Source organism: Watersipora subatra, chromosome 7, assembly GCF_963576615.1.
Source record: "Watersipora subatra chromosome 7, tzWatSuba1.1, whole genome shotgun sequence".
In the NCBI taxonomy this organism is placed as follows: Eukaryota; Metazoa; Bryozoa; class Gymnolaemata; order Cheilostomatida; family Watersiporidae; genus Watersipora; species Watersipora subatra.
The window spans coordinates 54,859,407-54,868,365 of record NC_088714.1 but is presented as its reverse complement, the minus strand read 5'-3'; the positions used below and the strand labels follow the sequence as shown (position 1 = coordinate 54,868,365).

Below are 8,959 nucleotides of genomic sequence, written 5' to 3'. Positions count from 1 at the left end.
ATACTCAAAATCTAAATGCAAAACCGAATTTGAGCTATTTTACGATTGTGACTATTAATATCACGAATGCTTGTGAATGGCAACTGACTGATCATAACGGTGACAATATTGGGATACTATATTTATTTGACAACAAAATGAATTCAACAGATAAGTAAAATAACCACTATAGTTCATAATATTCGTAAATTTACAAGGTGCTTTATTCAGCATATTTGTTTGTTCGGGTGCCGTGTCCGGGTTAATCCCAACAGAGCTTCATAATTAAACCCCGCCCATATGAGCGCCGTCGGCTATCCTTTGGGGCTGTATATCATTGTTTAGACTTACGCAAAATTATTCACTTTTGTTTTTGGAATTTAATATGCATCTCAGTTATTAGCCATAAACTTTGTTTACACATACATCCTCCCAGAAAAGGTGATATGTTGACAAGACAGCCAAAGCAAAAAGTAGACTGGCTTTTTGGCTGAGACAAAGTTCTTCACACCTGGCTGCCGCTTGTCAACTATCAAAGTATCTTTTGTTACTGTAACTGTTTCCTATTCAATACAGAGAACTAATAGATTCATACAATCAAATCTACAACTACTCTATTTCAACCATGTAATTTACCAAATAAATCATTTTATGGATAAACCATGAGTTATCTCTCATATAGAGTGGATACCTAGGTATGTCAGTCTCAAACATTTTATTGAGTAAATTGTTTCACGGCTATGATGTCAAACAACTTTTAGAAGACAGAGACTGAAGACCGAGATTCTGTCTTTCTCAATTCTTTCCATGGACAAACCTTTATGTCTAGTATCCTTTCACTCAACATACTAAAGCCTCCTACTTATTACTTTGAAAAACTTGAAAGCATCACATTTTGTGTTCCAGTCTTGTTGGTAAATCATGGATCTATGCGGAGGATGTAATAAGGTTTAATGAGGTTAATTTCGATTTGCGATTGAGTGTGATTTGTGTAATAGATGGTGACATTTATGCAAATGCGTTAAATCCGTATCTGTTAAAGAATACCACATAGCTACAGAAAGTGGACAGCTTGATTTCAGAGTGAAAAGTGCTTCAACCCATTTGAGGTAAGAAAGAAATTATCTAACGGAATACATGTGGGTTTTCAGTGTTTATTTTAATTGTATCAACTGTCAGATATCAGTTTTGGAAGAAACCCAGGAGAACCTATTTTGCCAAGGAAACCAGCAACTACTATGACCCATGAAGACAACAACACACGCAAAAAGGAAATTTAATCACCTATTCATCTTAGCACAACAAACAGACCACCCCAGGATGTCAGATGCTAGCTGGCCGGGAAAACCACAAATCACTTTATCTCACCATAATATATACATTTATTTATATGCTTATTCAGATTCAACACAGCTCATCTAAATATTGCATAAACATCGGAAAGAAGAGACGTGAGAGCTGAGCAGCCATCCAATCCTATAGAGAACCTGTACGGAGTAGAAGAGAGCCTCCATGCGTACATCCCCGAGCTACAACAAATGATTGAGTATCTTACATAAACAATAACTGCATGACTTGAGCTTACACTTTAATCTTTGTATTTTATGCTTTTTACTTTATGTTAGTTTTAAATTTTATGTTTTATGCTAGTTTTGTTTTTTTATACATTGGTAATGTCAAAGCAGTCCTCAGAAACTATCAAACTCATGAAAAACAGTCCTTTCAACTATATCTCCATGGGATTCCATTTAATCATGGAATTTCCCAAGGAGCTGGCTTCTAGCAGCAAGCAGAGCCTTAAAAAAATAAGCTTTAAGAATTTTCACAGCTAAAATAAATTTTTTAAAAATATGACATTTATAGTAATAAAAAGAATGGAGCGAAATACATACTCCAGAATTTTTCTAGATTTTTAAAGCTAAAAACAAAAGAGATAGAGACACTTTTATAAATTCCACACTCAGAAAATTGGCTAAGTTTTTTTAAACATCATGGGCTTCCCAGAAAGATGAGCTCACCCGCTCCACCACAGCTGATCTGTTGCGATATGCACAGTCAGCGATTGCACAAAGTTTGCAAAATGCTGACTAGAAGCCAATTAAAAGTTGTTATTCTCAGATGGCTTGTATATAAGGAGCCTCTGAAAGTGATTAAGATAAGAGAGGACAGGCCAGAGAGAGGCCACGCCGGACAGGCCAGAGAGAGCGGGCCAGGGAGGCCAAGTGGGTGAAATCGTATACCCCTTTTTCAACTGTTGCCTCGAAGAGATAAAGCCAATTGGCTGAATACTACGATAGCATTTGTACGCTTCTGAGGACACGTTTTTATCAATCATTTTGACGAGATATACACTTATCATACTACGAACAACGAATTATTTGAACAAATTTCTTCATTCATTTTATGCCCAAGTGAGGCTTGCTATTGATAAATATACTTTATATCGAAGCCTGAGATAGGCCAATCTATTATTGATACGACAACAATATTTTGAGTTTGCAACCAGCACTTGAAATTGACGCCCTAGAGAGGCTATATACTGATAAAACAACACTCATTCTACAGAGGAACATACATTGGTGCCCAAGCGAGGCAAGACAACTACTGAGCTGGCAGATAAGTATAAAATATTCAGGAGAAGACAACTTGTGTCAGAATTGCAGATACGGTAACAGATCATACACAAAATTCGCAGGATTGATTTGACAGTTGATTGATATAGAGAACATTTCTTTACCTGGCAGGAAGAGCCACTTTGCCAGTTCGAAAAATTTATTTGTTACGTGAGAAAAACAGTCAGGAGTGCTACCTTACACAACATTATATAGAACCACACACAAAACACAATTGCATTTATAAGTTGTATTTTATTAAATTTTGAAACTTTCATTTAGTTTGAATAATTATATACATACATACTTATAAAATATTATTAAATTTTCTCCAGTGACAAAGCTGTAGCTTTGCACCACACTACGAGTAATTTAGAAATACATTATATTTATACAAACAAAAAAATATTTATATAATCTAGATATATTATATTATTATTATTACATATTATTTATTTTATTATTTTAATTTTTCTCACGTGACACAACACAAAATTAGAAGCTGTAACATCTCTCCAACTGGCTGTTTGTAGAAATGTTCACTTGTAAATTTTGTTACAATTAATGTTTGAAATCAATAATGCTGCTTAGGTGACAAAAAGCACACACTTCTAGGCGCATAGTTTTATTCTTATTTCATCAATGCTGATCAATAAAAATAGAAAATAAAACTCCATTTCTTGTTGGCAACCTGATGCTTATCATAAAATATCGGACAGCTGAATAAGTTTAGCTGAGAATATAAATTAATGGATTTTGTTACGTACAAATCAACTTTTGTTCAACTTTTTATCAATATCATTAATTAATATACATTCAAATTGTATGTATATATAATAATAACCATTATAATAAAGTTTAAATATATGATAAAGTTTAAATATATATAAAGTTTAAAGGTCTGCTTATCTTTGTTTCCAGTTACTGTCAGTTTCATGGGTTTGCATTCCTCAAGCTGTACTACCATATTACAAGCTCCAGTAACTTGTTAAGCACTTTCTTTCAAGTCAATTTAGTGTAATATTCATATCTATGTAATTGACATACATACCAGTATATATAAATTTGATCACTAGTTCAACTGACAAAAACTATTGGAAAAAAACCCATTGGATTTTAACTTTGATAAAATATACATCAAACATGAATTTTTTTGGAAACCCAAATCTTTGTTTAATATAGCCGAAGTAAAGTTAATTGTGATGAATTTGTTACCCCTTATGCTCACATGTAATATGTGTAAAAAGTTTGGCAATTAAATCTCTAAGTCAACCAAACCTAGTAAATTACATAAAAAAGCTTTTTGCTACTGATCATCCTTCAAATATATTAAATTTATTGTAGTATGCCCACTGAAAGTATGCCATTTAATATATTATACGGTTATTTACCAGGATGCTAACAACAAAATTGATAGAGTAGGTCCACAAGGAAAGAAAGTGCCAGAGCACAGAACGTAAATATGAATATCTCGTAAGTTGACTGTTTAAACATAGAATTTTAATGTATAATTCGGAGGAATTGTGTTAATTTTGTAATTACCACAGTTCATATGCTAAATACCTAGTAATATTGTCACTTGCTGAAGTTTGCCTATTACATCAATTGAATCAATATTACAAGTTTAAGATTTATTTTGCAAAAAAATACAAACATATTCTAGTACAGATTTATTTTTTCCATTTCCTCCTTCATCACATATTAGCACCATCAGGTAATATTTGAACTTGTAGTAGTATTTATTCAATAATGTATGTAGTGTCATATCACTTTCATCTGACTGTTATCATTCTCTCCCAATCGAATGTTCTCTCAATGTTCTACAAGGTAGAGTAGAAGGACATGAAAAAGCAATATGTTCTTTTGAGAATATTGGAAAATATTATTATGTAATTTACTTTCTCTAACTTAATATATCAGGAAAGAACACTAACAGTGTATTTAGTTGATTTACATAGAGTGACGAAGAGAAAGATGACAGCAACTATAAACAAGTATTGTTAAAGGTTGACTTGCAACAAAATTCACATTACCGTTATTTAATATGAAAATATTCACCATGTCTTACTCTGTTGTGTTGTAAGTGCAAAATATGTGGAAAGGTGATTACAAGCTCTTAAAAGCTCAAAAACGAACAGAAAATCGCAGCCACACGAGACCGCCGTAGGTTCAGATCATCAAAAATGTATGATTTTGTAAATTTTTGACTTAAATATATTTAAATTTTATTTAAATTTAATATTACATGGTATAAAATATATTTTTATTTAACAAATACAAATATATATCTACTTTTTAAATACCAAATATTATATATAAAATAAATACAAATATTATCTATACATTTATAATAAATATATTTATATTTGTTATAAATTCAAAAACTTATAATAAATACATGTATAAATATTTGTTAATTTTTGAATTTATAACAAATATTTATGGCGCTGTAATGATAACACACTCCTTTTTGTCTTTTATGTCAATCACCTGCATTTAGAATATAATTTTATATTGCAGAAAGAAAGATTGTACGCCAATACCTCTAGCAGAGTCACCTGTCATTAGAATGATAGCCACTGCTGCACCTCACATTGACAACGTACCATCACAGGTAGAACAAGATAGAGCATATAGCAGCCATCAAGATATCTCTGGGAGGTATAAAAACAGTAACAGCAGCTTAATCAGTACATTTCAGATCAAATTTTCGGAGCAAAAATATATAAGAATTTTCACTAGCACCAGACTTGAAAAAATAACTAAATATCTACAAACTACAAGTTTACTGATTTAGGTAATCAATGAGTTTAGATCTGATGAGAAAAAATCAGTCATGATGTACATAACAAATAATTAATGGTTACTTGCACATAATCTTTAGGTAAAACCAGTGAAGAAAGAGAAGTAATTTGCATGAGCAATAAATTGCAGAGACAAATTGTCACTTTACGAAGACAATAAATTAGATGTAGTCATTGTCAATATGAAACATTTTATGTGGATTAACTACTTACCATGGCTTCAACTCCTGCAATTTCAAATGTATCAAATTGGTTTCATTAATCTCTATGGTACAACCATTTTTTGGTTGGAGGCATTAATTCCTGGAACATTTAAGCCAAAATATTTATTACATTTAATTTTATGTATATATAAATATATTTTGTATATATTTAATATTTATATATACATGTACTTGACATGTACATAAACTTTTAAAAGCATTTATTATCTGCAAGCTTGAATTTGTGCTCACACTAGTGAAACAACTCCAAATTACACGGAATAACATATTTATGTCAAGTTTATTAACCAATGATAATGTAAGACGTATGTAGGAGAACCAGAAGGCCTAGAAAGTACAATGGACAGTTTTCTGGCAAAAAGAAGCTTCCAGAAACCCCTTATTGATATTGAAAGGTTGGTAGTGAGTGTCATCTTCTAAATTTTGCGTATGCTATGTTATATCTCAGTTTTATCTAGTATTTTTTTGCTTTTTGTTGAAAACAGCTGTTAATTAATTTAACAGAATTCCTTAATGTTTGTAGATCATTACTTACTGGTGCCACAACCACACATGTACCAAAAAATCAGGAAGTTATCATTACCCATTAAGAGTAAGTAAACTCTAGGCAAGACATGTGTCATATAGATTATACATGTACATATATATATTCATCAGATGCCAAATAATGTGCGAAGTTATACTAACATTAATATTAAAAACTACTATAGATCATTTTCACTATTGTAGAGAAGCTTTCAAAGTCATAACAGAAAGGAGTCGAAAAGGTAAAGATCTTTTTGTGAGCAGCTCGGAATATAGCTTTGCGATGACCAGACAAGGGCTAACAAAGACATATAGGTGATGTAGTCGTAGGAGCTGCTCTTCAACAGCAATCCAAGGTGTTAATTTCGTAGCAAACAAAAGACGCAATCACGCCTGTGACCCTTCTATCGCTATGACAAGAGTTGTACTAGCTAAGGTACATTTTTATTTCTGTAATGATCATAATCATTGTTATTGTCTATATTTTAATCACAAACCCTTTTTTAATACTGTATAATTTCATATTAGAAATTATTTCACAATTATTAGTAGGGGTAAACAGCAGTTTTGGAAAAATTAAATAGCCATTACTGCGGGTACATCTTTATCTGCAAGAGAATAATGACATATGAAACTAAAAAGTAATCACATAATGTAATAACATTTCAGTGATTTTTGCAAAATACAGAACAAATCAATCTAACATAAGTTATAAGTATTAGGTATATTTTAAATTGCTTAAACAATAATATAGAGATAAAACTTTTTTTTCATATTTTGTGAACCAGAAACACCGCTGATCATTGTACGAGCTAGTTTTTGACTAGAGAGCCTGATTTGACTAGCTCTCTGAAGAATTCTAATGTTCAACAACAGCAAAACTCTAAAAGACAACTCCTGAACAGCTGGTTAAGAGAGTCTAGAGCTAGTTACATGTTCGCTACGTATAGCATAAAATGTTGCTTGGTAGGCTAAGAAACGAGGTGTTAAAGAACTCCATGCTAGTGCCAAGACAGAGGTCAAAGATGAGCTGATGAACTTATTTGATAACACGCAGCCTCAACAGCTACCAAACCCGGAGAATACAGCAAGAGCAGTGAATTACCACCGTCAGAAACTGCCCACAATACCCCTCAGATTTACAGTTTGAAGTAAGTTATTTTTTGCCAATAAAGTTTTGTAAATACAATAAAAGCTTATTGTTTTATTCAGGATGAGCATCAAATTGTTTGCTAGGTTAAGACTGATTTAATACTGTACACATAGAACAAGTCTTTGTTTTTCTTTATATCGCTACGATTGTCCCATGGTTGAACTGGTGGGGTTATAAAGGAACATTTGCAAAGCTGAAATTCTTTACCTGGCAAAAATGCAGTTGAATTCTAGAAGCGCTATTCAAGTTGTATCATTCATAGGATACAGCAGTAACTTTCATAGGGTACAACAGTATCTTTCATAGGGTACAACAGTAACTTTCATAGGGTACAACAGTATCCTTTATAGGATACAACAGTATCCTTTATAGGATACAACACCATTATTATTATTATTTCCATTATTACTGCCTACCACAAATCTGATTATTTTCCAAAGCTGTGTGCTGATAACTACTGCAATGAACAAACAAATTTGAAAGAAATATTTTGGCTTAATAAGTGAGGATAACTCCCCCAACAAACTTGCTTTTCCAAGTTCTCTTGCGCTGACACATCTAGTCAAGCCGGGAGCATATTTTACGATGTAAAAGGAAGAATTATTTGCATTGCGGAATAATCAGTCAAGAACATAAAATCTATTTAGATCCTAGAGTGACAATGAAACCCAATATACCTATTTTTACTTTTTAGTTCTGTCATGAATATGTCACCATTTACAATGTAACCTTAATGTATTGTGCCAATATTTTTAGCTATCTCACCTTTAATTACCACGGAATTACTTAATTGCTGATGTTTTTAATAATGGTCAATTACACCTGATCCTGAACGCAACCCCAAATGCAATCTCTACAATAATGCAAAATCTTGTGTTTGCACTTCAAGGTAATAAAAAATACGTTTCATCAACTTTTCAGCATCCACAGATTTGTGCGAAAAAAAGATGCGATAAAGTTAATTCTTTTACTGTTCGCAGTTATGTCAAGCAGGAAAACTGCAGACTACAAGAGGGTAGGTATAGTCTAAAATATCATAAGTTTGTATTGCTGCTAGGTAAACACTGTTTTATGACAATGAAAACATTTTTAACCCAATAATAATAAGAAACTATCCACAACAATCTAAAGTTCTAGAGGTTTTTTTTTGATAAAAACAGTAGAAAAATTGGTTTTCAAAATGAAAAACAAATGCAATCAGTTTACATATTTTTGTGTGGGAAAAAGATTGCATGCAGATGGTATGAGTTGCATGACCATAAATTGTTCGAAAAACTTCTAAATGGTGTTAATATTAGCAGAGCCCTAAAAGAGCATAGATTGTTATTTAAATGTCAAATAATTACAGTTCTTTAAACTTTTGCAACACGTTTTCATTCCCCTACATGTGCATCCGCACTTGCATAACTTGAGTATTGGAAACATCACATTCCCAAAATATACTGTATGTGTGCAAAAGGGACTAACGAAAAACAGGATGTTCATTTTAGCATGCCTACTTCCATGCTTCTCTTAGTGTCTGCTATATAATTACCATCTCTTGTTTATCATATATACCTATACAAAGCCAGTTGACATATTTGTTTTAGATTGACAGATGGCCAATGTAGTTCAATTGTCTATGTAGTTGATAAGAATGGAAAACACATCTATATAGCAGGA

General features: G+C 32.1%; 1 long non-coding RNA gene across 2 annotated transcripts in view; it reads right to left on the bottom strand.

The window, feature by feature from the left end:
• Positions 1–4,304: 4,304 nt before the first annotated feature.
• Positions 4,305–8,959, bottom strand: part of LOC137400085 (uncharacterized) — a 38,674-nt gene continuing 34,019 nt past the window's right edge. Inside the window, exons 3-4 of one of the 2 annotated variants that reach the window (XR_010979215.1) lie at positions 5,135–5,245; positions 4,305–4,411 (exon numbers count right to left, since the gene is read on the bottom strand). This is a non-coding gene — a long non-coding RNA (uncharacterized lncRNA). The remainder of the gene's footprint in view (positions 4,412–5,134; positions 5,246–8,959) is intronic. The other variant, XR_010979216.1, reaches the window with a different exon arrangement.